The sequence below is a fragment of the Hippopotamus amphibius genome, chromosome 1 (genome assembly GCF_030028045.1).
Source record: "Hippopotamus amphibius kiboko isolate mHipAmp2 chromosome 1, mHipAmp2.hap2, whole genome shotgun sequence".
NCBI lineage: Eukaryota > Metazoa > Chordata > Mammalia > Artiodactyla > Hippopotamidae > Hippopotamus > Hippopotamus amphibius.
In genome coordinates this window covers 48356414-48384225 of record NC_080186.1, presented here as the reverse complement: position 1 = coordinate 48384225, position 27812 = coordinate 48356414, and the positions used below count along the sequence as shown (strand labels likewise).

The window sequence follows — 27812 nt, the reverse complement described above, 5'->3', positions numbered from 1 at the left end:
CCCTTTCTAGAAGTTTAGAAAAGTTGTAGAGACTTGAGTCGCTTTCTTTGGTCCCTACCATTAGGTTCACTGGTCACATCTGGAGGTAAATAGAAACTAATATTCACAGGTGGTACCTCCCTCTCACCTTGTTGGGAGTTTCCTCCATCAGCTTTTCTCCCAAGGTTGCATCCTCACACATTTTTTCTGTCTCTATGGAAATTGCTATCTTTTCAGGAGGTGCATGACAGCCTCTGTTTGCTGGGGCCTCCATTTGTACAGAAGCTGTTATTATGGAATAAGTTTAATGGGTCGTGAATTTTGTGGAGACAGGGAGGGCCTCTCCATGACTTTGTATGTACCAGCTATGGACCTACTGGCTCCACAAGGAGTGCATTAGGCTAAATATTTTTAGCCCATTGACTCTGGAGGTAATAACCCTAAAGGCTTCATTAAATTTTCATGGGTGAGTGATGGAAACTGTGTGGGGGAAAAATACAAAAACAAAAAACCCCCCAAATCAGCCACATTAGCTTCATTATTACCCAGCTGGAGGACAGGAGTGTGGCCCTTAAAAAGACTAAAAATAAACTTTTTAAGGAACTGTGGCCAGCCTCTTCTTTTCCTTCCCCGTGCCCTGCGCTAACAGCGCAGGACTTGATTTTTTTCCCCCCCACACCTGGCATTCAGAACTCTGGAGATGGGTGTGCCACGACAGGCTGTTAAAGTCAGTCTCACGGCTGAAGAATTTTCAGCCTGACACACTATTTTCTGAGATTTGGCGGATCTTTGTAAGCTAGGATCAGAAGTAGGGAGCAACTGATTGCATCCTGGCTGGGGCCTTCTCCTGCGCGTGTCCTAATCTGGGGATTGTTTACTTTCCGGCGCTCTGAGAACCAGAGTTGGGAGAGTGGACGACAGGGGGAAGCGTTGGGGGTTAACTGGGGCCCGCACACCCTCAGGGGCCGGAGTCCTTCCCTAGGACTCACGAAAACGTGACAGATGCACGCCTCCTTCCTCTCCCTCGACCAACTTTGCCTGCGAAGCCTGGCAAAGACAGGAGCACAGGAGCGCAGGAGCCAGGGTGACCGCTGGGAACTAGCGCCCCCTCCTGCCAAGGGGAGTGGGGGCCACACGCCCGCGCGGGGCCTGCCCTCGAGTTTTCACGCACTTGCACTCTTTCCACTTGGGTATGCGCGTGTTTAGAGGCCCGGATAATAAAAGAGTAGACCCTAGAGAAAAATGAGGAGGGCCAGGCGGGGGAGGCTGGTGGCGATGGTGAGTGGCCCAAACAGTGGCTACTGTGCAAAAAGCCCGAGTCTGGGAGCTTTTACCCCATCTCGCCCTCTTCCCCTCCCCGCCCACGCAGCCGGGGCGGAGACCGGGTGCTCTGGGCTCGGCTCTCCCTCTTCCACGCCGGGATGGGCAGTGAGCGCCAGGGGCGCGACTGCGAACCGCGGCGCCCCCGCTCGCTCGCTCTTCCTCCTCCTCGTCGCCACCGCGACTCGGCTAAGCTCTCGGAAGGCGCTGGGGCGGCGCACAGAGCACCCGGGCGGGAGCGGGCGCGGGAGCCGCGAGGCGGGGGCTCGGGGAGCGCGGCGGGCGGCCAGGCGGTGGCGGCGGCCGGGGAGCGGGCAGGTGAGCGGCGCCGCGGGGCGCTGGGCGGGCGCGGGGCTGGCGGGGCGGAGGCGCGGGAGGAGGCGGGTCTGCGCACGGGGCGGTCTCCTCCCCTTGCTCTGACGCGGGGCTCGTGGCTCCCGGGGAGGATGGACCCAGCACGGCGCTCGCCCGGGCTTCCCCGGGCTGGAGAGCGCGCCTGAGTGCCGCCGCCCGCCGGGCATGGGGAGCCGCTTCCTGGGCGGCTGCGTCAGCGGAGGAGGATGCTCTCGGCGAGCCGAGGTGAGGCACGGAGGGGGGCTCGCGGCCGCCCTGGAGTTCAGCGCGGGCAGGTGTCGGGCGGGGACGCGGCGCCTGGACGCCCGGGTGGCTCCGTCGGGGTCCCCGGGCGCCGAGGAGGGCTCCGGGGGCGCCCCTCTCGGGAGTTTGTCTAGGAGTGCGGCGTGGATGGAGACTGCAGTTTTCCTCCACTTGCTGGGGGAAAAGCGACTCTGCTTCTTCATTCTGGGTGTCCCCTCCCCACCTCTTAATGTCTCTACTTACGACCACGCGCGGTTCTCTTTCCAGACCTGCTCACCCAATACATTCGTCTCTCTCCGGGACCCCCTGCAGCCTCCTCCGTCCTGCGGCCCCGGCTCTATCCACCCACGGGTCTTCCTTCTCGCACTCCAAAACCTGCCCGGTACTCCCGAGCCCTTCTCCAGCCGCGCTGCCGGCGCCCCCGGGTCGGACCGTCTTCCCTGCCCAGCCAAACCCGCTTTTCACTTCGCTGCTCCTCGGCAGCGCTGCGGTTCTGCTCCGACCTGTCGAAAAACCAGATCTTCCCAGTAACCCCTACCCTTTCGCAAACACCATCAGAGCTGGACCCCGCGTTCCTTCGGAAGCCATCTCTTCCCAAGTCCTCCATGGACTCGGTTCTCTGCTGCCGGGCCCTCCATTCCACTCCCCAGCCCTCGCCCCCCGCCTTCCACTCCGGTAGCTCTCCTCCCCGTCCGCCCCTCTTGCTTCTCTCTGCTCCAGACTCGACGCTCTTCCTCGGCTGTAGAGCCAGCCCGCTCCCCCCCCGGGGAACCTTTAAAATCCGCGCGGTTCAGTTCATAACGGAGCCCTAAAAGGAGGACTCAGCCGCCGAGAGAGCCTAGAGCCAGGGGGTCAAGGAGGGGGGAGGTTGTGTCGTGGCGTCGGAAGGGAGCTGTAGGCTGAGTAAACGGAGTGCATTTCAAAACCCTGGTTGCTGCAGCCGGGACTCTTCCCCCCACGCTGGCTCGTCCGGCGGAGTATTATTGTGACCCCTGGTGGGAGGGCGCGTGTATTCTGTGCACTTTTTAAAGCACTTTTTTATTTTATTTTTTTGGTGGTAGTACTGGTGGACGGGACGAGGGGGGCACGAGGAGACTTTGCTTGAAGAGGTGGCTGCCACTTGGCTCCTGCGTTGCTCTCTCCCGGAGCCGCCAGACTGTGTACGTTTCACTCCCAGTCAACTACCCTCCTCCCCCAACTGCTGCACACAAGTCCTCATTGTTGGGGGTCCGCCTGGGCACTTCCGCCTGGGCTGGGAGAAGCTGGCAGAGTGGGGTGGGGGTGGGGAGGCCGGGGGGCGCCGGGCGCCGGCGGCCTGGCTCTCGCCGGCTGCTCAGCGGTCCGAGCGGGCGGAGTGGAGAGCGCCGCGGCGCGGGCATCCGTGCACTCGGTCCGGCGCGTGTCTCCGAGGCTTGGGTGCGCGCCCGCGTGGGTCGGCGTCTGAGTGTGCGTTTGGATGCCGGCGCGCACCTGGGCTTTAGTTCTTTTAGAGACAGGGCCGGGGGGAGAGGCTGCGGAAGCGAGTGCGTGTTTTGCTGCCCGGAGCTGGGCGAGCGGGCGAGTCCTCCGAGAAGGATGCTACGACACAGCTCCTAAGGAGCCGGCGGAGACCGGAGCGAGGATCCGCTGCTGTCTCTTCTTACTCCCTCCTGCTCCCCTCCTGCTGGCCCGTTCAGGGCACTTTCAAAATGTTGATGGTGTTGAATAAAGGGCTTGTGGGGGTTCCGCTGACACTTCATCACACTGAACATGTTTTCTAGTAATCATATAAATTAAAGGTGGCTTGCGTTCAGAACCCCCTAATTATCCGGTTCACGTTTGTACATTTATGTGCCAATTATAGGTCTTCGGGAAATCCATAAAATTATAAACCATCCCTACCCCCTGAATTAGCACCTATTGTTTTTATTATCTCAATGATGAGTGATTCTGGATGGAACCCTGAATTGCACAGGCAAGGTAGAGGGGGAGGGGAAGTGGAGAGGGTGAATGGAATAGGGACGCTCCACAGCTTCTCCCCTCCCCCCCCATCTCTTTCACTCCCCATCCTGAAAAGGCTTGGTGACAATTCTGATAACTAAAGGGATCAAAGATTTTCTTGATTTCCTAATGAGACGGGAGACCTAATCAAAGCTGTATAAAAGTCAACTTCTAAGCAATCAGAAATTGTCTGCTGATGTCCTTGATTGAAACCCCAGCATTCAAATGGAGTATTGAAAACTCGCAGAAATGGCTTTTGAAGCGCTATTGTTCTTTTCCATACACAGAAGCCCTCTTAAAGGTTTAGGAAGTTTGAAATGCGGCGATCTGAAAGACTGACATTGTAACTATTTGGCAAGGCTGGGAGGATCCAATAAGCAGGGATGAGAGAAGAGGCTGAGGTGGGGAGTACAAGCTTAGGGAACGCCCGCTATCAAGTGGGAATTCAGTTCTACACATCGAGTTGGCAATTAAATCTCTTCCTAAAGCAGATTTAGAAGATGATTTTTAGTGTTCTTTTTTTTTTCTTCTTCCTCCTCTTTTGGGTGATGGTTTGCTTAAGATCTGAATAGGCATATCTGAAACATTTAATCATGTGCATTGTATTCAACAATAAAATCTGAATAAAAATTACTTATTGTTGATGAAGCTCATCTCACAAGCTGTTTCACAGTATGTTTCGTTCGCAAGACAGACCATTGTGTGAGGCTGCAGGGAAGAGATGGTACCACTTATTGTTCATTTTCTCCCAAAGCCAGAGAGGAATCCTCTGCGCTCACTCCGCTCTCAAATGAGTAGGTGTTTGGCTTGGTCCCTGATAGTACCCATCTTAAACGTTGCTTTTGGTGAATTTCAGGTGCCTGGAGCCACCCTGCAGGCAGAGGAAGAATCTAATTGAGGCAGCATTGCATTTTGATAATTCACTCAAGTCAAACATTTTGTTTTTACTGGGGTTTAATCCTTCTCTCAAGCTAATAAAGCTAACAAAGCAAGAAAATTAGTTTATGTCTTTTAGATGGCACTTTACAAAATTGCATAAATTGAACTCGGTTGTCAGGAACTTTAAGTGTTACTTAGGGCTAACTGTAACAAAAAATGTTCACTGGTTGAGTTGAGTGATTGAGGATGAATCACTTGACCTCTCAGAACCTCAGTTTCATCATTTGCACGACAGGGGCAATATTATCTACTTTGTGGGGCTGTGAGCAATTTTATGGGGAAAAATGTCTCACTGGGCACTTTGGCACATAACAGGATTTCAGGAGAATGGTAACTTAGTAATAGCATGGAGTTCTGCTAAGAAGAGAGAATGATATTTGGAATTGGAAGGGCAGGGTAGAATCCAGATACTAGATTGGCAAATCACCTCTCTTATAATAAAAGTAGGAATAATTAACTTTTGTGGAGCACTTACTAAGACTTAAGCAGTTTGCATGCATTAATTTATATAACCCTTCAGTAACCCTAGGAAGTGTATTCTTATTCTCATTTGATAAGGAAAGTGGGGCACAGAGAGAGTTGGTAACTGGCCCAGGGTCACACAGAAACTAATACAATTTTAATCCAAGATTTCAGTCCTAACGATTATGTTATGTTACTGCTGATGGGGGAGGTGATCTCAGCTATCTCCCAGTTTGGTTGTCACATTTAATGGGGAATAATGGAATAGTTAGACTTCCTGAAGGAGCAAACTACAGGTTGTTCCCAATTTCAGATGCTAACAACATAAAATGGGTGTTTCTCTATTGCCAACAGGGCATTAGGCTGATGGTGGACATTTTGAACACTTCCGACATTGTGACAGGTATTGGTTCACCTATGTCTACTGTATTAGTATATTCAGTAACTGGGTAGGCAGAGGTTGCATTGCTGCTATTGTTGGTTACCAAACAGAGATTCTTAAAATTAAGAGGTGGTATAATAGATGGTTAGAAGTCTGGACTTGGGTGCTAGGCTGCCTGGGTTTAGACCTCCATTCCCTCAGCTCTGCCTGCTGTGTGGCCTTAACCAGCTTATCTAACTTCTCTGTGCTTCAGTTTTCTTTATAATAAAATAACTACCTGCTGCATAAGATTGTTGTGAGGCTTATAGGAATTAATACCAAGTACTTAGAACAGTACCCAGCACGTGATGTTATTTTAATTGTTAATGTTATCCTTCAAAGGAGAGAAAAATCCTTTCTCTTGATAATAAAATGTTTTCTGTTTGTCACTGACATTCTAAGGCTTAAATATCCTAAGAGTATCTGGCCTGTTGTTTTTGTTTTTTTGTTTGTTTGTTGCTAACCAGGAGGTGGAGAGGAAGAAAGATGCTTAAGGATTACAGGCAAAGGTTTAGTTTTGTTTAGCTTATTGGAAATATTTCCTCCAATATTTCCCCTCTTTGTGAAGGAAATGGTGAAATCTTTAAAACGCTAAAACCTCCACGTCATTGCACTTTTCAGCAGTTATTTTCAAGGAAGTAAAATGACTATTGGATGGACTGAATTCTAGGAGTAGTCGATTCTTCCCAGTTTACAGATTGGAAAGCAAATCAGACTTGGGGAGATACATAACTATATAGCTGGGAGGCACCATCAAAACCCGGAATTCCTTGTCCCATCCTCCTTCTTTTAGAACAGACTGTCTCCTATACCAGAGTAAAGCAGTGGCCTGAAATATAAATAGAACTGGAGCAGGAAGGGATGGTGAGGGCTGGAATGGGTATTACCAGCTAAGAGCAGAAGCCAGCCAGATGTTCTGTACTGAAAAAAAGAGTGTCCAGTAGGAAGAGAAAGCCCCTCCTCTAGGGTTATACCCATGAAAAACTAGCACAGAATTCAATCTATGAAATGTGTATCAGGATATGAACCTGTGTACAAAAAAGAAAAAAAAAAGACATTAAATCAGTTAATCACTTGAACACTTCCTTTAGGTTGGAGAGGAAATGATCAGGTTTCTTTTTCTGTGAGATGCTCTTTGTATTTTTCTTCCATTGAGTCCTTAGATATGGGAAGGTTTCCGTTCAGGTATCATAAAACTCCTCTGGCTTCTATTTCATGAAATATGCAGCATATTCTATTGGAAAGAAATTGCCAGCTTGCTTTTATTATTGTTATTATTTTATTTTAACCTGACATATAACCAATCTACAGTGCCAGTGGGGGATTCTCATAAACAGAAAACAGAAATAAAATTGTACTGAATAGGAGAACTCATAGCTAAAATGATAAAAGTTTGTGGTAGTGAAGATGGGTTGTTTGGCTTAAGGGGTAAAATTAGAAGAGGTAATGTAACAGACAGATGTGAAGTTCAGAGTGAACCCAAGTCAGCTGTGTTGACCACCTACAGTGAGTCTTGGAAAACTACCAACCCTGTGTATCAGCTCTGAGCTTCATACCAATTTCTGACTTTTCTCTGTTGGTCTTTCTGTTTATCAACTGGATCTTTTTATTCACTCTTCATCAGTTAAGCATCTCTTTTTCTTCCTTTGTCTCTTCTTGGGTTTACCCCAGTCTTTGTCTCTTTTTCATTCTTTATGTCTGTTTGTTCCTATTCTTGTTAGTGTCATAATCAACAATAACAACTGAAAATTATGAATATGCATGAAGAGTGTCTGGGAAATTGAAGCCACTCAGGTCCTGGATATAGACATCACTCTTGTGTCCATTCAGCACATCTCACTAGCACCTACTTGGTACCCAGCTCTGGCTCAGTGCTAGGCACTGTGGACAGTTGCAAGATGCAGAGGTACAGTCTCTGCCATCTGAGCACCTGGCCTAATGCAAAAAATAGCTGCTATAGCATGAGATGTGGTACAGAGAATATCTGTACAGCAGCACTGGAAGCTTCCAGAGGAGGAATTATTTCTACCCAGAGAAAGGAAGGGATGACTAAGGCTTCACAGAAGAGATTTCATTTCAGCTGGAAGCTGAAGGTTGACCAGGAGTTTCTGAGGGGCTGAAGGCATTCCAGATTGAAAGAACTATATGGGCAATGACAGGCGGGCCAAAAGCTTCGTCATTGGTTTGGGGATAGGCATCCTGTTAAGAGCGGCTCTAATGTAGCATATGTGGCTGAAATGGATTATTTTGTAGAGCCTTTTCCAAACTCTGTTCTAGGGAACACTGGTATCCCCACATGGTTCTGAGTATTTCGAAAGAAGGAGCGTTCACGAGGGAAAAATGTTCCATGCTCAGAAATACTTGGGAAGCCCTGAATTATACATCCTACTCTTACTAAGACACAGTATTTACTGACATATGGAAACTTCAGAGATTTCCTGCAGTTAAGAAACTTATGTACCTCAATAAGAATTTCCAAATTTATTTGCTGCAGAATTTTTGATTTCAAGGAGTCCCTCTGTGTCTCATGAGAAAGATTGGAGAAAAAGTTTGCAGGTAAGCATTTATGATTTTTAAGCAAAACAGTTAATTTGATTGAGAAGGTAATACATTTGATTTGAAATGTAATGTGGTATATTTCTAAGAGATACAAAAGTGTGTACATAACAATGCAGTAGAAATCTCTTGTCCCTACCACTGACCCTAGGAAAGCAAGCTATGTAAATATAGTCAAAGCCTCTTAGTAACCTCTCCCCATCAGATCTCCTTCCCTCCTGCCAGAGGTAACCACTATTCCACACTTGGTATTTATCATTCCATATAATTCTTTTGAATATACTTTTCAGAAGAACAGACTTAAAAAGAATTCCATTGAATTCTCATCCAGTTCCTAGCTAGTCACTAGAGAGATGATAAGAAATAGTAGTTTGTCTAATAAGTGTCCAGGAAAGGACATTTATGAGGATAAACTTTAGGGGGAAGGAATGTGGCTTCTCCTTTTAACAACGGTGACTAGAATGTAGGAGATGCTCATTAAGTGTCTGCTGGATTGAATTGAATCAAATGTGTGCACTTTCAGGTGTTTCATTAAGCTCATGTAGATAAAAAGATTGAAGTACATTGTTTTCCATTGGCAATATTGAAATTCTTTGTGATCAATGATCTTGAAAACTCTTTTTTTTTTTTTTTTTTTGCTGGCTGTTCTTTGTTTTGTTACCTGGATTTGGAAATTAATAGTAACAGTCAGCTATTGAAAGGCATCTCCGTTTTCTTGACATCTTTTGGAAACATTAACAATAACAACTATTCAGATCTGTCCTATGACTGATTCACTAGAACTATCCACTTTCATTACAGAAACAATGATAACTAGAAATGCTTTTAATCAAAGACAAAATTGATCAATTAATGCTAATTAATTACTCAGTCCTTGGACACTAGATACTTTGAAGTTTTATGAGGTTCCCTGAGAAGTAACTTATTTTCAGTAACAAAGTTTCATAATTAGGCACCTTCATGCCAACACAAGCATCTCTCTTGATAGAAGTGAGGACATCCTCTTGAAAAAGCTAACAACATCTAAAACACATGCCATATTTGGGTGACATTTTCCTTTTTTATTATCCTAGCCTACATTCATATATTACTGTATACATGTCAACATGTAGAGTGAAAGTTAGAATATTGCAGAAGGATGCGTAGTAGAAAGAATGGGAGGGGAAAGAAAGTGGGAGACTTACAGACTTCCTGGGAGAGGCTTTTTGCACTAAATCATGGTTTTATGGAAGAGGGTGGATTCGCTTTTCTCATAGGGCTCAATGTTGATTATAGCTAAGAATATACCCCTAGGATTTTCTGTCTTTGACTTGGCTGGTGCAGCTTTTTCCTAGTAGATTTGGGAGTAGTAGTAAAAATCCCAGGAGGTGGTTGGGCGAGAGTCAGCTTTGGATGTGAGTGCTCATAAATGATGCAGACACTGCCTAGAGAGTAAGGAAGAGAAGCCATGCATTGCTGTTGCCTTGTGATTGCCTGGTGATTCCCACCCACTCTGACCATGGCACGTGGTGGTGCTTGTCTTCCATCCCAGGACGCGTTATTTTGAGCAGTATTACATGCATGATCACAAAAGTTCTAAATATAAAACACAACCATTCAAACATACGCAAGTTAGACCAGAAGTGCTGGTAATCCGACGGTGGATGAAGTCAAAGATGGGCCAGCCATATGGTGGACCTGAGCTACGGCATGTATTGTTAGAACAGAGTTCCAGTGAATGCATAAAGGTTACTGTAATTTATTCCTTTGGGAAGCTGAATAGATTTATAGGCCACATAGAAGTTGGATTCTTGCCAACCTTCTCCTAACTTCTTAATTTTAATGTAGTTGAATTTATCAATCTTTTCTTTTATGGTTAGTCCTCTTTATGTCTTATTTAAGAAAGCCTTTTTAAAGACCCTTATGTCATGAAGATGTTCTCCTTTATTATCTTCAGAAAGCTTTATTGTTTTTCCTTTCACATTTAGGTTCTGTAGTCTGCATGGTGTGTGTGTGGTGTGAGGTAGGAATTTATTCCATTTATTCTTATTTTCTTCCATATGGGGAAAAGTTATGCTGGCATTTAGCGTTAGTTTATAGGCATGTATTTTGTCCTCTCTTTTGCTCAAACCACTCTTCTTATTATTATAGCTTTATAATATACCTTGATAATTGCAGGACAAACCCCCCATGATGTCCTTCTTCAAAAGTAACTTGGCCTTTCTTGGCCTTTTGTGTTCCATATACATTTTTTTCCATATACATTTTATAATTATCTTTTAAACTTACCCTGAAATACTTTTTGAGATTTGACTGGAATTGTTTGAATTTATAGATTAATTCAGGGAAATGACATCATTATAATATTGAGCCTTTCTACCCGTAAACATAATGCCTTCATTTATTTAGTTCTTATTTAATGTCTTTCCATATAGATTATAATTTTCTTCATAAAGGTATGTACTCTTTCATGAGATTTATTTCCAGGTGCTTTATATTTTTGTAATTGCTATTGTAAATGCCAATAAAATATTATATTTAAAATATTATATTTAAAAATATTATATTTTCTAGTTATGCATTATTTTTCATCATAGTTCGTATTCTGAATGGTGGGGCCTAGAAGGGGAGGAGAAAAACTGGTGGTTACGAGTGCTTACTCAACACTAGGTTCTTTACATACTCTCATTTGAATGCAGAACAGCCTCAAGGGAAGGTCTCTGGGTGGTTTAGCACCACCCTTGGCTGGGTCACCGCTGTCCTTCGCAGACCAGCAGTGCAGGGGTTTCCTTTGTCCCAGAGGGTCAGTGGGCTGTGGAAGTGAGGGCTGCGGCCAATGAGAGGTGATCACCCTGAGTAGCGGCCACTCACTCACCTGGTTCAGGTGGCAGAGGTCTTTAAAGACGTCTCTGGTTTTCCCCTGGAAAGTGGGGGGTCATGTAGAGGATGGCACAGCCCTATCCTGGGTAGGTGCCCTGTCGCACCCCTCCTCACCCCCTTCCCCAGCTGTCTCTGGGCCCAGGGGGCCAGAGTCTGGCTCCTGACACACTGGTCTGGCATTTCAGGCTGGCTGAAGTCATCCAGCTGCCTGAGGCACACAGTTTGGCCGGTAGCTACAGTCTGGTTTGACTTTTCAGGCAGATCTCAGGTCAGTGAATATTATTCCCACTTTCAATCAAGGAGCCAGAGGTCTAGGGAAATAAAAAAACACATGCAAGCCAGCAAGCTGAGCTGAAATGAAGACCCAGGTCTCCCTGCACCCCTATCAATGCTCTTCCATTTCACCACATTATCTTAAGTTCTTCAAATATTTGACGATATAGTGAAATAATGAAGCATTTTTGATTTGAGGAGACACCATTATGCATGGAAATTGTAACTTACATCTGCCCAAAGAGGGCTAGTTGTAGAGCTTTCTGACTGTAGCCCATGTTACCTGACAGTTGTTATTCTCTCTCTGTCGCTCTGCTTATCTGTCTGTCTGTCTCTGGAATTCCTTATGCTACTAATTCCTTCATAAGCCTTCTCCCACTCATTTCTCCCCATTCAAATAGTATTCATATTTTAGGACCTAGGGGAGATCTGCATTTTCCTCTGAAAGTTACCCCCAGGATATGAGTGTTAAAAAAAATTTCAAATTTCTCTCCTCCCCTTGCCAGGTGCTGTACTTCTTTCCCTCTTCTCTCACATTCTGTCATTAGCGCATGTTTCATTATATTTTCTGGAATGAAGATAATGCATACCACAGTTGGTCAGGGTGATGTGAAAGAGGATGTCTCAAAGAAAGCAAGATTAAGGGACCAAAAAATCTGACCACTTGGTTCACCTGCTAACACTATAAATTTTCTCCATGCTATGTATGTGGGGTCATAGGAGTGAGGTCAGGTATCATCCTGTATACATTTGACTGCTCCAGATGTGTCAGAGGAGAGGGAAATTTTTTTTTTAAATCTTTTAAATTAATTTATTTATTGGCTGTGTTGGGTCTTCATTGCTGTGCACGGGCATTCTCTAGTTGCGGAGAGCGGGGGCTACTCTTTGTTGCGGTGCACAGGCTTCTCGTTGTGGTGGCTTCTCTTGTTCTGCAGCATGGGTTATACACGCGCGTGCGGGCTTCAGTTGTTGTGGCACATGGGCTCAATATCTGTGGCTCTCAGGCTGTAGAGCGCAGGCTCAGTAGTTGTGTTGCACGGGCTTAGTTGCTCCGTGGTATGTGGGCTCTTCCCAGACCAGTGCTCAAACCCGTGTCCCCTGCATTGGCAGGCAGATTCTTAACCAACGTGCCACCAGGGAAGCTCCCCCTTTTTTAAAATTAATTAATTAATTTATTGGCTGGGGAAGTCTTGACTTGTTTGAGTAGTCGTAAGTCACCGTGGCTGGGAGGAAGGGGGCTGGGTACATCGCCCACTTTAAAAATATAAAGATCATTGACTTTTACACACAAGGACCTACTGTATAGCACAGGGAATGCTACTCAATATTCTCTAATAACCTAAATAAGAAAAGAATTTGAAAGAGAATAGATACATGTATATGTAAAATTGAATCACTTTGCTGTACACCTGAAGCTAACACAACATTGTTAATCAGCTATACTCCAATATACAATAAAAGTTACACAAATGTTAGAGGTCCTACAACATAGGCTTAATCTAAGCTTGATGCTTCCTTCTGTCTGCCTTTCCCAGGCCAGCGTATCTTTCTCAGGCTTCCCGAGCCCCAGACTCTACTAAGCACCACACTTCATTATGTCAGTTGTTCTGCTCCATGTCTGTTGATCTGGAGTCCTTTAAAGTTGAGAGTTTCTCAAGGGCACTGTCAACTGGATTTCATGCCCCATATGCTTGGCCTGTTGAGGAAGTTCACCTTAAGTACTTGCTACCTTTAATTTTTAAAGACTACCATAGTGCCTTTGCAGTGGAGGGGAGAGTATCCCTTTAGTAAACTATTTTGAGTCTATGAAAGCAAAATAGGGCTTTCTGTTGTAATTTTGAACAGTTTCTTTTGGGACATGTTTTTAGCTCCTTTGATTCCAAAACTGTGCATATCCTGTCCTGTTCTGTTCTTTACCGTCCTACCTCCTCCTCTTCCTTTCCTTCCTTCCTTTTTTCCCTTCCATTTTTTTTTTTAATCAAGTCAGAGGAGTTGCATGAAACCAACAATAAAGACTTCTTAACTTATGGGTCTGTAGTGTGATTTTACAGTTCCTGGAATGGGCAGTATTCATATGTATTATTTCAGTGGAGGAGGAAGAATTTGGGGAGTAGTTGGGGGGTGGACTTTGTGGTTCCTTGTCATATCCCATAGTAACATAAGTATTTTATGTGGGCGATTGGTCACTTCGTGGATGATCTGTAGCTGGTTTAAAATTACAGCCTAAAGATCAAAATTCTGCCAATCAATGTATGTCAGGACTGCAGAGTGCCTCTCTGTGCTATCCCTGAACACACCCAAAATAACATCAGCCACACCACCCCGACTTTCAAGCAGAATTTAATAATTGTAATGATATGCACTATATCAGTGAAAACCTAGTCAGGAGACACATACAGGTACCTTAATTGGAAGAATTCAATACAGGGAACTAGTAACAAAGATGTTGGAAGAGCTGAGAGTGACAAGAGATGGACACTAGCAAGAACAAGAAGGCTGCTTGCTTCCAGATATCAATCTTCAGGCACCAAGAGAGCAGGTCATGTTATCAGAGCCCAGGTGTTGGGGCTATTGGAAATGTAACCAAGGCTACATAAGAGTGGTACCACACAGGGAGGGGCTGGAACCATGGAGGAGACTCTGCCCCAGCAGGGGACACCACCTTGAAGCAGAAAGAGAGGAAGAAAGGGAGGGAGACCCTTGCTCCTCCTCCTTCCTTCCTGTCTTCTGCCACCTTTCCCATTCAGTGAACCTCCCTGGAAATTAATTGGCCAGAAAACATGGGAAATGTAGTTGGGACCAGCTGTCTATCACACTCAACAGAGCAGGGAGGGGAAGGGCCAGGAGTGGGTCTGAGAGACACAGAGGACTAGTTCGCACATCAGAGAAATAAATCTCTTACAGAAGTGTTTATTAATATTGCAGAGCTAAAGGAAAACAGTGGAGTTCCTCTTCTCTCTCCTCCCTCCCCAGCCCATCCAACCTCCCATGCAGAAAATTGAGAGTGACTCTGCTGGCAGCTGAATCTCTGTCTTGCCAGGGTGAGCTGTGTTAGTGTTGGCTGCCCTGCTGAATAGGACAGCAGAGTAGGACTACAAGGCTCTGAGAACTCAATTTTTTTTTTTAATAACTCATTTAGTGGCAAAATCTGACCTGACCTGACCTGAAGTGACCTGAAGCTCCTTATGGTGTTTAGTGATCCCTTTGTGAATAGTCATACAATGGCTCTAGAAGCATTAATGAATTTGTTTACAGGGCATCACCCCAAACCCAGCTAGGGGTATTACAAATAAAGGGTAAGTACATGGCACAGTAAAGGCTGCCTTTCTGAAATGCAAAATAAAATCTGTGTTCTGAACACAGAAGACCCAGGGTATTTGGATAAGGGATTGTGACCCTGTATTTCAACATGGCAGAGGAAGAATGAATGGAAATGTGGCCCAGTAACATGCAGTTCTAGGGCAGTGCTGATGTAAACAGTCAAGCCCCTCTGGAATCACAGAATGCCAGGGCTGGATGTGCCCCTGTAGCCCAGCAGAACCACCCACTCATTCTGTAGATGTCTTTCGCTTAGGCTGGAGACCTGGGAAACGTGTCACAGGGTCACCAAGGGGTGAATCCTGCAGCTGGAACCATTTATTACCCCTTTGTAATGAATGAATTTTAGGTGAATGAATTTAGTGTGTGAATGCTAGGTCTGTTTGGTTACTTCAAACATTTGAATACTTAATATTTAGATGGGATGGAATGCAGGAAGCCAGCAAGTGAAATACACACACAGACACACACATTATTCAGTTATCTTCTCCTTTGATCTTCAGAACAGTCCTGTCAAATAGGGCATTACTGTCCCCATTTTACAGATGGTCAGACCAAGGGGACTTGGCCAGTAATTAGCTCTGTGGCCACAGGCAAGACCCTTAACTCTCAGAGCCTCAGTGGGAAAACGGGTTCCTACAGGGCTGTTTTGTGAATCAAAAGAAGTGACACCTACAACACAATTAGAATTGTGCCTGGTGCCAGGAGCAGTAGTTCCTTTCTCCCTCCCCCTCCCCCTTCAGACAAGTGAAATCAGTGGCGCAGCCCCACAGCCATTCCTGTTGAAAAAGACATGCTTCAATATAAGGAAGAGAGTTCAGTGGTTGAATGATAACAGACCTCCTCTCTCTGTGCCTTCCTTTTTTTTTTTCCTTTCAGCTTTAGAGGAGGGGCTTGAAGTCATGCCACCCTCAGAAATCAGTCACAGTTTGCTGTGACCTTGGTGGCCCCTATTGTCTTCACAGGTCAGGAGACAGTTTGATATTTTGTTTCCTCCAAATCCACCTGGAGGGGGAACCACCATGACCAGGAACACAATTTGCTGCCGAAAGCAACTTTCTTTCTTGTCATCACACATGGGACTTTGTTTATCATAATTCACGTTAGGTGGGCATAATAAAATATTTTCTTTTTTTCTGAGTATTTTGCAAGATTAATAAAGCAGCATTCTTGGGGAAAGTTTATTAATCCATAACTTATAGAAAACTCCAGAGGAAGAAGATATGAGATATGTTCTGTAGGTAAAGATGTCAGGCGTGCCACCACTAGAATTGAATTACGCATACATTATTCAGCTAGCTATCATATCCCAGGTTGCTGATGTGATGGTGACTTTGTCACAGACATGATCTAAACAAGCAGTTTTCCTCTTTTATTTTTAAATTGGGAGGGTATGAAAGAGGAAGTGGCAACATGTAGCATAATCACAGTCCTCGGGATGTGATCCTTTCTGTCCCCCTGGCTGCACTTCGGTAACAGTAGACCCAAAGGCATGCTTTTGAACCCTGGCTCTTCTGCTGCGTGCACAGGGTTTCTGTTATCTGTTAAATGGAGATGGTGGTGCTGGTGGCACTGATGATGGTGATGATGAGGAGGATAGTGGCTACCTCTCTGTCCCCGACAAGGAGTGATGATTTATGGGAAAGGACGTGGGACTCTATCCCTTCATCTATTTACTCGGCATTTTTGAGCCCCTGCAGCATACTGGCACAATGGCGGGCTCGTTTTTTTTTTTTTCTTTAGCCATAAAAAAAACACAGATTTCTTTCTCAAGATCCAGGATGAGTCCAGGATAATAAACAGATAATAATATGGCCAAACATGGCCCCCAAAAGTATTAGCTGTGGTGAAAAATAAGAAGGATGGATTTTGCCAGGGTGGGGAAGGGTCAGCATCTAAGCCAAGCGTTCTGCAGGTGGCTTGGAATTTGCCCGTGAGTCTTTGGTGCGATAAATGTGTTCTGGGCCCCGTGCTGGGCTTATAGGGTACGTGTAACAGAAACTCTAGTTGCCCGTATTGCGTATACAGTCCACTAGGGAAAACGCAAAACCAGCAAAGGCAGAAGGAGGCGCATAGACGGGGGGACCATGACAAGGTAGAGATGGGCACTTCCGTGTATGAGGAGCCCTACGTAAGTTGGTACAAATGGATCACAAAGGGACAATGGGCTGGTAAACAGTCAGTTCATGGAGCACCTTTTCACTACATGTTGGCCAGGAGGTTGTGGTTGACTAGCTGGTGGCAAAATAGACTTCATTTTGTGTCCCCTTCTCTACAGTTCCCTCACTTCTCCTATCACCTGGGTTCAAAGAGTAGTCTATGGAGAAATATGGTTGTGTTTTTCTTTAGGTAAAGAGAGCACTGTCAGGTGTGGAGTAGTTTAGGTGTCTCCTATTATGAGAACTGCAATCTCAGGTGCCAACAAGGGCCATGCAGCTACATTAGCTGGTGGGATAGTCTGGAGCTGGGGGAGAGGGGCACTGGGTAAGCCACTCTCCAGCTCCAAATGATGATTGCAGTAAGAGATTGCTGGAGCAATGTAGCCAGGTCTTCAGCTTTTGCAAGAAAAGCTAGAAACTTTTTTTTTCTTTTTTTTTTTGATGGGAAATCCCTCTGTTCTTAGACGGCCAGGATAGGGAGGGTGGGAGGGAGGGGATATGGAGATATATGTTTAAATACAGCTGATTCACTTTGGTGTACCTCAAAAACTGGTACAAGAGTGGAAAGCAATTATATTCCAATAAAGAGCTTAAAAAATAAAAACATTAAAAATTTGGCACTAAATCAGTTAAACAACAAGCAAAACATGTGTAGACAGAAGATAACTGGTCTATGGGCTTTTAGCTCATGAACTACCCACTGGTGAATTTTGGCCCAGTCTTTATAATTAGTATGTTATGACCGTGTAAATCTCCCTCAAGTGGAAATTCAGTCAATATACCGAGGGGTAAATTGGGCCATTTTTTTGGTAAAGGAAAGTTTCTGGAAGACAGCTGAATGGTGGAAACTGGTTCTCATTTATTTCTGTGTGTTCCCTCAGTCCCCTCGTTTGTCGTTCTTGATCAGATGCTTCTGATACATGGTGAAGCTTTGTAAAACCAGTGTCCATGGCAGTTCTGGTGTGTTCTTAGCTGTTTGTTGGGCAGCACTGAGCTTTGTATCTGTCTGAGTCTACAGCTGCCTTAATTAAGCTTGTTATGTGCTGCGACCAAGGCAAATCCCTGTAGTGAGTCAAATGAGTCGTTTTAGGGTCTGAAATGACAGCGTTCTGTGGCTTTCTCATTTAGGGTTGAGACTCCTAGCCACTAAAATATGCACATTGCAAACCAGAGTGAAAACATGAGCAACTTAGTAGTTACTGTGGAATTGAGCAAATGTCATAAATATTTATTTATCTTTTCCATAGCTGGCATAAAAATGTTAGGATATAAAAAAGTTGTTCACTATAAAAACAACAGAAAATTCATTGGCTATACATCTCCTGAATGCGTGTGTCTCTTTGGGTTTTCATTAGCGTCTAGCAATATACTTTGAGAAATAAGATTTGAACAGAGGCTTCAGCAGAACATGAAAGCTCTTAGTGTTCACAATTAACCGGTCTCAGCAAGGATCCATTGCACACAGCAGTCTCCTTTTAACCATGTAGTGGCTATGGTCAAGTTTAATGAATGTTTCTTTCAGAATTTTTTTTTTCTTTTGAAGAAACAATCCCTGTTTATTGAATTTGGAAAACACAAAAAAGTATAAAAGAGAAAAAAGTCACTTATAATATTTCTACCCAGAGGCAATCACTGTTAATGTTTTTGACTTGTAGAGATAAAGAGGCTGCGATTTGAGGTCAGACCAACATAGATTTGTCCAGGTTCTTCTGTTTATTTAATCTTGACACCTTATTTTTCTCATCTGTGAAATACAAGTAAAAAGACATCTATGTTACCTGGTATCTTGATTATTAAACCAGTTAATGCATACTAAGCATTGAGCACATTACTTGGCACATAGAAAACACTTAAAAACTGAAGTATTATATTTTCTATATTTTCTCTTCTTTTTGCTATAAACATTTTACCTTGTGGAGTTCAAAAATAGTTGTCAAAACACTTTTTTTTTTTTTTTGGTAAAAATAAAACAACAGATGTTCTCATATCTCTTAAAAAAATACTCTCTAAATGTCCTCCCCCCATCCAGTGGTACATAGTAGGTTCTATGTTTCTATTTTTTTTTATTGAAGTATAGTTAATTTACAATGTTGTGTTAGCTTCAAGTATATAGCAAAGTGATTCAGTTATATATATATATATATTCTTTTTCAGATTCTCTTCCATTATAGATTATTTCAAGATACTGAATATAGTTCCCTGTGCTATTCAGTAGGTCCTTGTTGTTTATATATCTTATACATGGTAGTGTGTATATGTTAATCCCAAACTCCTAATTTACCTCCTCCCTGCTATCCCCTCTGGTAACCATAAGTTTGCTTTCTAGACTATGAATCTGTTTCTGTTTTGCAAATAAGTTTATATCATTTTTTAGACTCCACAGATGAGTGATATCATATATTGGTCTTTCTCTGTCTGACTTACTTCACTCAGTATGAAATCTCTAGGTCCGTCCATGTTGCTGCAAATGGCATTATTTCCTTCCTTTCATAGCTGAGTAATATACCATTGTGTAAATTGTACCACTTCTTTATCCATTCATCTGTCAGTGGATACTTAGATTGCTTCCATGTCTTCGCTATTGTAAATAGTGCTGCTATGAACATTGGGGTGCGTGTATCTTTCCAAATTAGAGTTTTCTCCAGATATATGCCCAGAAGTGAGATTTGCTGGGTCATACGGTAGCTCTATTTTTAGTTTTTTTTTAAGGAACCTCCATACTGTTCTCCACGGTCGCTGCACCATTTTACATGCCCACCAACATTGCAGGGGGGTTCCCTTTTTCCACAGCCTCTCCAGCATTTATTATTTGTAGGGTTTTTAATGATGGCCATTTTGACTGGTGTGAGGGATACCTCACTGTAGTTTTAGTTTGCATTTCTCTAGTATTTAGTGATATTGAACATCTTTTCATGTGCCTCTTGGCCATCTGTATATCTTCTTTGGAGAAAGGGCTGGGGAAGTCGAATTCCTGCCCATTGGCCAGTACTGGGCCCGAGGCCCACCTACAAAGCCAGAGGGTGAGGTCAGCCCCACCAAACTATATGGACTGAAATTGGGATGAGAGGATGATTCCCCAAGAGAAAATCAGGGTGGAAAATGCGTGCTTGTCAGGCAGGCACGCGCTACACAACTGCTGCTCGCTGCACTGTGTCTTTGAAGGATTCTCTTCTTAGGAAAAGCCAGTTTGTTGGGGGAGAGGGAAGATTTTCTCTCCTGTGAATTGCTGTCAATTCACATAGCAGGCTTCTATCATTTAATGGGACCATTCCCCTATGCAGGGGAGGGTTCTTAGATGTCTTCCAATTATGAAAGCATTTGGGATGTTTGAATTCTGTCTGGACTTGCTCTACCTGTGTTTATGACAGTATGCTCACAAGTTAATTCTTCCTCTCTAGGAAGTAGGTAACTATGCCCCGGAGAGTTAACAAGGTAAGTAAATGGACGCATCTATTGTGATTATTTTTCTTTATGAATAAGGCAAAAGATATGTTTGCCTAAGCCCCTTCCTAGAAGTATCTGAATCAAAGCTGATGGGATTTGCATGTCAGACTCCAGATAATCTAGGAATCTGGTAGAGAGTGGGCACGTCAGTCCCCAGCTGGTGTATTGCAGCAATATCTTGGGACTTACGGGTATAATTAAACCATGCCTATTAGTAATTACAAAAAGGGGGACTCACTGCCCTTAAACGTGACTGTGACATATCAGATCTTCATAAAAGCAGGAAGCTATTTATTTCATCAGCAGAGTCCATGTAGGAAATATTTTATTAATACTCCAATTTTCTGATTCAGCCCTTTATGTAATAAAATATGGTGTCTCAAACAGTTTCCTTTTTACTGCTTGTGCTCAGCCTCATAGGAGAGGCTGAAATTTTGTAGCACCACTGATGCCAATTTTCCTTTAAACTCTCCAGCATAAAGCATATCAGCAAATTAATATTCCCCGCCTGTAAGATGAGATTGACCTCATAGGTATAAGTTCATTTCTTGTCCTAACATCTACTGTACCGTGAAATTAGGGGTCTTTTCTTTATCTATATATTTTTACTTGATTTTCATTGTGGCAGGTGTGGCGGTAGGGACCTCAATCCAGATATTGTGTCACCCTAACATATTATCAATTTTTAACAAGTTAGTCATTACTGTATAAAGATGTAGGCAGTGTCAAGAGCACAGCCCACATTTTTTAGTGTTGTTCTGTTCCAGGTGGAATCATAGACAGTCTCTCTATATGTAAAAGGGGCTGAAAGCATGGAGCCCAATCTTAGGGAGACTCTGTGAACACCTCTGCTGAATCACCTGTGCTGAGTTGAGTTACCTGTGCAGGTAAAAGAAATGAAGCACTAACAGGCTGTGTAGCAGGGGAATCCTAGGACACAATAGGACATTTGAGTTATGTTATCAGATGAGTTAGATGATCTGGTGTCCTTGAGCTACTTACTTGACTTCTCTCGACCTACATACATATTCTCAGCTGAGAAAGGCTTTGGATGAGCCATCTCTAAGATCGCTGCCCAGTGTAACTCTGATTTTATATACCTTGAATCTTTGTTCATGTGTAATAATACCTGATGACTCATGTGTAGTTCAGGGTTACACACACACACTCTTCCCCTTTTCCTCAAAAGCCTTCCTTGATTCCCTTGACTGAGGCTCTGTCTCTGTTCCTACTGACCTCGTCACACATGAGGTTGCATATGAGAATGGGCAGTTTTAGGCATCTTGGCTTCCCCACAAGGCTGTGAATTCCTTGAGAAAGGTGGCTTTTTTTTTTTTTTTTATATGTCTTCCCATATATGAAAAGTATTTTGCAATGAGACACTCAATAAATATTTGGCAACCATATCTTAGAGATCTTACAGGGAAAGACAAAAGCAAATACAAATATGTCTGAAAAGACAAGGGACTCCTATGTACTTGTGCAATCGCTTAGACACTTAGGCCATGTAGGGTAAATTCAGGGAGATTTCATTTTAATGTATATGAAATGTCACATGTTTGCACTCGAGTGGAGAGGTAAATCATTTCCTGTCCATAATGGAATCCTTTTATACATTTCCGATTACTCAGCATCTTATGGTGGGGCCATGCTATGTTACTTCCCATCATGTCAAAATGCAGCCTTTTGGGTGGTAAGGTCATTCCTGTGCTCTTAAGAAAGAAAAGAGAGCTCCCACTACCCTCACCGGGGTTTTGATGCTTCGAGATTGTTTTTGCATGGAGAGCCAGTCTTCAGAGGAAGACAATGTGAATACATCTCCCCAAATCAATGAGAATTGTGCTGTCCTCTAGAAAATTAGGTTTGAGCCACATCAACGTCAGTGCCTGAGACTGAATAAATCCCATTTCGTGATTGCCCCGTGTATGAATTGTGTAATGTGTCTAGATGGGCTCAGGCTATGATTGCCTCTCTCTCCTCGGCATTACTAAATGGTAATGCAGTAGATTCACGTGAGGAGAAGTGTCTCAAATAAACAGCCCAGGCTACGTGGATAATTTAGGGCCTGCACTCAGAAAGTCTCCATGGGCCAGTGTAAGAGGTGACTGTTAACCAGAGACAATGGGAAAAACACTCTTGTGTCTTGTTTATAAAAAAAAAAAGTTACTGTCATGAAGTACTTCAATAATCTTGCTTAATACAAAGTCATGGGTAGGTTGACCATGTTTGTGGACAGAACCTCCAGTTTACTGCTTCCAGCTGTGGAGTCCATGGGCAGGTCAGGTGAACCCACATAACTTTTGTTCTTTTGGCCACTTGAAATAAATGCCTACTGTGTGCCAAGCACCATTTTAGGTACACGGGGTCGAGGGGTGTGGTGGGTGGAGTATTTAGAAAGGAACAGCTCCGTAGACCGAAAGCCTGCTGTTTTTTCATTCTCTCTACCTGAGGCGTTAAAAATTCACCTGAAAAACAAATACTGTATTTCAGTACCGATGCCCTGTTCATTTCTTGCACAGACTTGCAGACACTCAGAGGTGGTGGTTCAGATCTCCAGCAGGTCATACCAGGAGGCGAGCTCCTGCAGGGTGGACCCTTGGAGCTTTTAAACACTGGCGCTGTTTTAAGTTTGAAAGACATTTAAATGGTAATTCCAAAGGCCCTCTTCCCTCCTAATCCAATGGAAACTACCTGTATAGTGAGTGCTGGGCAAAGGTAGACACGTGGTGAGTGAGCGAGTTCCTCAAGCACTGGGAAGGTAGGACAGGCCATTATCCATTTTAGAGCAATTATCTGCTTCAGTTCAGCTCTGGATCCTGATGTCTTAGGCTTGCTGCTGGGTCTTCATAGCCAGGCAGGAACCTTGGAGTTAATTGAGTCCATTAGGTCTATTACGGCTCGAGCAGCTGTGTATTCTACCTTGAACATGAGGGATCAGCTCTCCTGGGGGAAGCAACAAGAAATTCAGTCCAAGTTATGCAGCTTAATAGCTATGTGACCTTGGGCAAGTCCTTTTATGTCTCTCAGCCTCACTTTTTCTTATCTGTGAAATGGGGGCTTTTTACCTTTCACATTCCATGATACGTAGATAGAATTTCATACTTCTGTGCTTGCTAGACTAGTGATGAGAGGCATTTGGGTCATGGGTACTTTATAGGCTACTGGGATTCTCAGACTTGGCCTGCCTTCTAAAGTGTATGCATATTATCCAAGTAAATATGCCTGTCAATGTCCTGATTTATTTCACAAAATGACATAAGCCTAGAATCTCAGGCTTGAATTAATATTAAAATGTTTTTTAATTAGGACAATCCCATTTGGAGAGTAGGAAACTATGCCACCCATCCATTTATCATGTTATTCTCTTACTCAGTATTTATTAATCTTAAGCACCTGCTCTAGGCTTGGTGCTGTGCACATGCTAAGAAAACAAAGATACAGTGTCTGTCCACAAATCTCTCCTTATCCTCCATGAAGGAAAAAGAACCTTGCACTGCAAGCCAGTCGCTCTTCAATGCATTGCCTTTTGGGTTCTTTATGGCTGGAAGGATGTTTATGGTGAGTTGGCAATCCCAGTAGAAAAGAAGGAGGGGGACAGGTTTCTCAACTCTGGCTCCTGCAAACATCTTTAATCATCTCAAGCTTAGACTAGGAATGGAATTGGAGGAAAGAACTGTGAAAAAGCCTCTTTGTAAACAAAATCCCCACCAGGAGCAGCTGGACAGCATTTCCTGGGATGAAGGACTTCAGTATTGGATGAGCGTGCTCAAAACTATAACCCAGCTTTCAAGTCAGAGTTCAGAGGAAGTAAAAGGCCAACAAGAAAATGGGATGTAATTGGGCACCCCGTGGGGAGTGGGATAGAACCCAGGAAGCGTTGAAAAGCCTGTGTGGCCGGTCCCCAAGCCTGGAGCCACCATCTCCAGCCTTCTCGACAGCAGCAGGCATACATGTGAAGACACTCAGAGCTCTGAAACAAAGGCTAGAGTGTTTGCCTCTGACTGGTAAACATGGGGTGTTTTTGCTTTGCGTTTTAAGATAGAAAATAAATTTTATTATAAACTCCCAAATCAAAATTCAGAAGTAGAAAGGGCCATGTGCAGTCGACGAGAAGTTTGTGAGATGCCAGTTAACCTACTGACTGTTTTTCAGGAAGGCTTCCAGAAAGTAGAAAAATATTCCAAAACAAACAAAAAATAGTTATGTCACTTGCCTCATTAAACACCTATTTCCTCCCGGTTTGTGTTATCTTCCCTCTCCCCACCACTGCCTGCTGAGTTTCTGCACATCCCTCAAAGCCCCCACTCATTGCCCTCCCCTCCCGCAGGCCTTCCTAGGTCCTCTCGGTCAGAACGGGTGGCTCTCCTGATCACACTCCGCGGCACCAGCGTTAGGCCCGTATTCAAGTTATTCATATACGTGATGGTCACCTCCGGAAGACTCTAAGGTCCCAAGTGCAGTGACCATGTCTCTTTCTCTGTATAATCTTCTCCCCTGCCTTTGGGCCCTGCTCAAAGAGGGCACTCAATAATGTTGACTGTATGAATGAATGGAAAACCTCCAATATCCAGTATCTCTGGTAAATGTGGGTAGTCACCGGTGGAAGTCATTTTTGGTGTGAGCAGTTTCATCAGGGATTGGGTGACAGTGGACAAGGTACCCCAGGCTGCCTGGCAAATAGCACAGAGACCAGAGACCCGCCATACCAGGCTTAAAACAGATCTTCAGACTTGGGAAGGGTTGATTGAGTCAAACAAGGTAAGATTGGAAAGAGCTAAATGCAAAGTCTTGGACTTAGGTGCAGACCATTAACATTAATAGCAAAAGAGAATGTAGTGAATGTCTAGCTGTTCTTAAGGAGATGGGGGAGGAGGAACTGATTGAAGTTAATACATGTCACCAGTAGGCTACGCAAGGTGCCTTTTGGGGTAGATTAGTAGCAGTATTTAGTACCTCGAGAAGTTGATCGTGGATTCTGTCCCTGTTCTCTGGAGGGCCAGTCGGAAGTTCAAGTAGGTGTAGACACGTCTGCCTCGCACACCAGGCGGTGAGTGCATGAATGTGGCATGGTGCTTTCTGTCTCAGCTTCTTTTCTCAGAGCTCAGCACTGGGCATGGGATGTAGTAGGTTAGATAAATGTTAGTGGAAAAGGGATTGATCAAACCAGAGTGTGTCTGGAGGAAGAATGTTGAATGAGCCAAAAAAAAAAAAAATTGTCCCTCAAAAATTAGAAAAGTAATAGATGCAACCAGAGACAGTTATACTTTGAAACATGTATCTGTTGGCAGGGATGGGTGTGTGAGGGAAGTGTGGAATGTAATCACCATCTTCAAATATTTTACAACTGCCATGTGGAATGGGTGTTAGAATTCTTCTGTTTAGCATCAGAGAAATGAAGGTCAGAAAAAGCAAGCTCAAGAAATTGTCTGATTGTGAAATGGTTCACATGTAGTCATGTGCTGGCTTCCTTTCCCAGATTTTGTAGGATGAAAAAATTGAGGGAAAAGGATATGGTAGAAGACTGCCACATTGGACGGAGGGATTGAATAAAATGATTTCTGGATCCTTCTAATTTTAACATTTTATGATTTCTATTGAATAACAGTCCTTTTTGACCCCAGAAAAATGTAGTGTTAAAACGTAAACTGTGATTATTATAATGTTCTATCCTTCAGAAAGCATGTTTATTTACATGATGTCAGGTGAACCCTGTAATAAAGATATGTGCACACAGGGGAAATATTTTTATTGTCATTCTATAGATTAAAAAGCCCACTGACTTGGTATGGACAGATGACTTGTTCATGGTCATGGGAGGAGCTAGGTCCTTGACTTACTAATGAGTGTTTGCTGTCTGGCTCTATATGAGCAGTTAGCACATCCCTAAGAGTCAGATTCCAATTTTGTTCCCATTTTGTGGATGAAGAGACCAAGGCTTAGACAGTTTTAGTGCTAGTATACAGTCAATGTCATGTAGCCATTAAGTGGCAGAACCCATGTTGGAACCAGATAGTGTGATTTCAAAGCCCCTGTTCTTAACCTCTGTGTGGGCTTGCCTTTCTAGAGTCAGTATGATATCTCTGATGATTAATTGCTGAAGTTGTAATGTCAAAGAGCAACAAACAACTTACTTTGCTATCAACCATTCACATGCTCAAGATGCAAAATTAACAACTAAAACTGTTTTTTTCCCAAACATGGAGTCCTAGGATTTGTGTAAGAGGTTAGCAAGAAGAGTTGAAAAAAGATACAGCTTCCCAAAGGGCCCCAGAACATCTGACACCTTACACCTGAAAGTGCTTCATGACACAATTATGCATCCCTCTCCTGGCTTGTTTGGCATAGAGATGCGAGCTTAAGTGGATTTTTCCAAAACCTGTGTCTAGTATTTTCAACATCCAAGCTTTTCTCATGCTTCAGTGACAGCAGATAGAATAAGGGAAGCATAAGATGGTGTTGCAGAGCCCACCGAAGTGGCCTGGACGTTTTCTGAGTTACCCCAGATCTCTGGGTGCTTTGATCTTGCCGTGTCTTCGCCTAGCCACCTTATGGCTTATTCAGATTCCTCGGTTGGTTTGGCCTGACAAGGAATATCCCTAGCCTGCTTTCTTCCTTTAGCTTGTGTTCTATCTTACCCACATTTTCAGCTTTCACTTCTCTAGTCTATTGCTAGTCCAGGCTCCACACTCATTTTCCCTCTGACCCCTGTCCTTGGGGTCTGTTGGCTCCTTGCTTAGTGATATAAGGTAAAATCAGAGGTTGGTAGCAGAAAACTATCTTCCAGAAACGTGGTGTTTCTGAAAATTGAGTCAAACAGCCTCTATACTAAGACAAGAATGCTGTAGATCTATACTCTCCAGTATGGTAGTCAGGGGAACACCTGCGTATATTTAAATGTAAATTAGTTAAAATATTCAGTTCCCAAGTCACACTAACCACATTTCAAGGGCTCAGTAATCTCACGTGGCTAGTGGCTACCTTAGGAGAACTAGTGGACAGCACAGATACGTATGATTTCCATCATCTCAGAGAATTCTCTTGGACAGATTCACACTACTATATATAAAATAACTAACTAACAAGGGCCTGCTGTATAGCAGTAGGGAACTATACCCAACATTTTGTAATAACCTATAAGGGAAAAGAATCTGAAAAAGAATATATATAAAACTGAATCACTTTGCTGTACACTTGAAACTAACACAATGTTGTTAATCAACTATACTTCAATTAAAATAAATAAATTAAAAAGTGTTTGGGATAACTGGTATTGAGACCTGAAAACAGATTGAACCAGACAGACATGGGTTCAGTGCTGGTTATTTATTTATTTATTATTTTGGCTGTGCCATGCAGCAGGTGGGATCCTAGTTCCCTGACCAGGGATTGAACCCAGGCTCCCTGCCTTGGAAGTGCAGAGTTTTAACCAGCTGGACCGCCAGGGAAGTCCCAGTGCTGGTTATTTTATAGTTGGGAAGGTTATTTTCTGGCCTCCAATTTCCTCA

The 27812-nt window shown here is 43.8% G+C and overlaps 1 protein-coding gene across 3 annotated transcripts in view; it reads left to right on the top strand.

The window, feature by feature from the left end:
- The first annotated feature begins 1568 nt into the window (after nt 1-1568).
- The window catches only part of DAB1 (DAB adaptor protein 1), a 414727-nt gene continuing 388483 nt past the window's right edge, over nt 1569-27812 (top strand). For 2 of the 3 annotated variants that reach the window (XM_057744820.1, XM_057744802.1), the window contains exon 1: nt 1569-1617. The gene's annotated coding sequence lies outside the window, so the exon portion shown is untranslated. Of the gene's footprint in view, nt 1618-1784; nt 1879-27812 lie in introns of those variants that run through there. The other variant, XM_057744811.1, reaches the window with a different exon arrangement.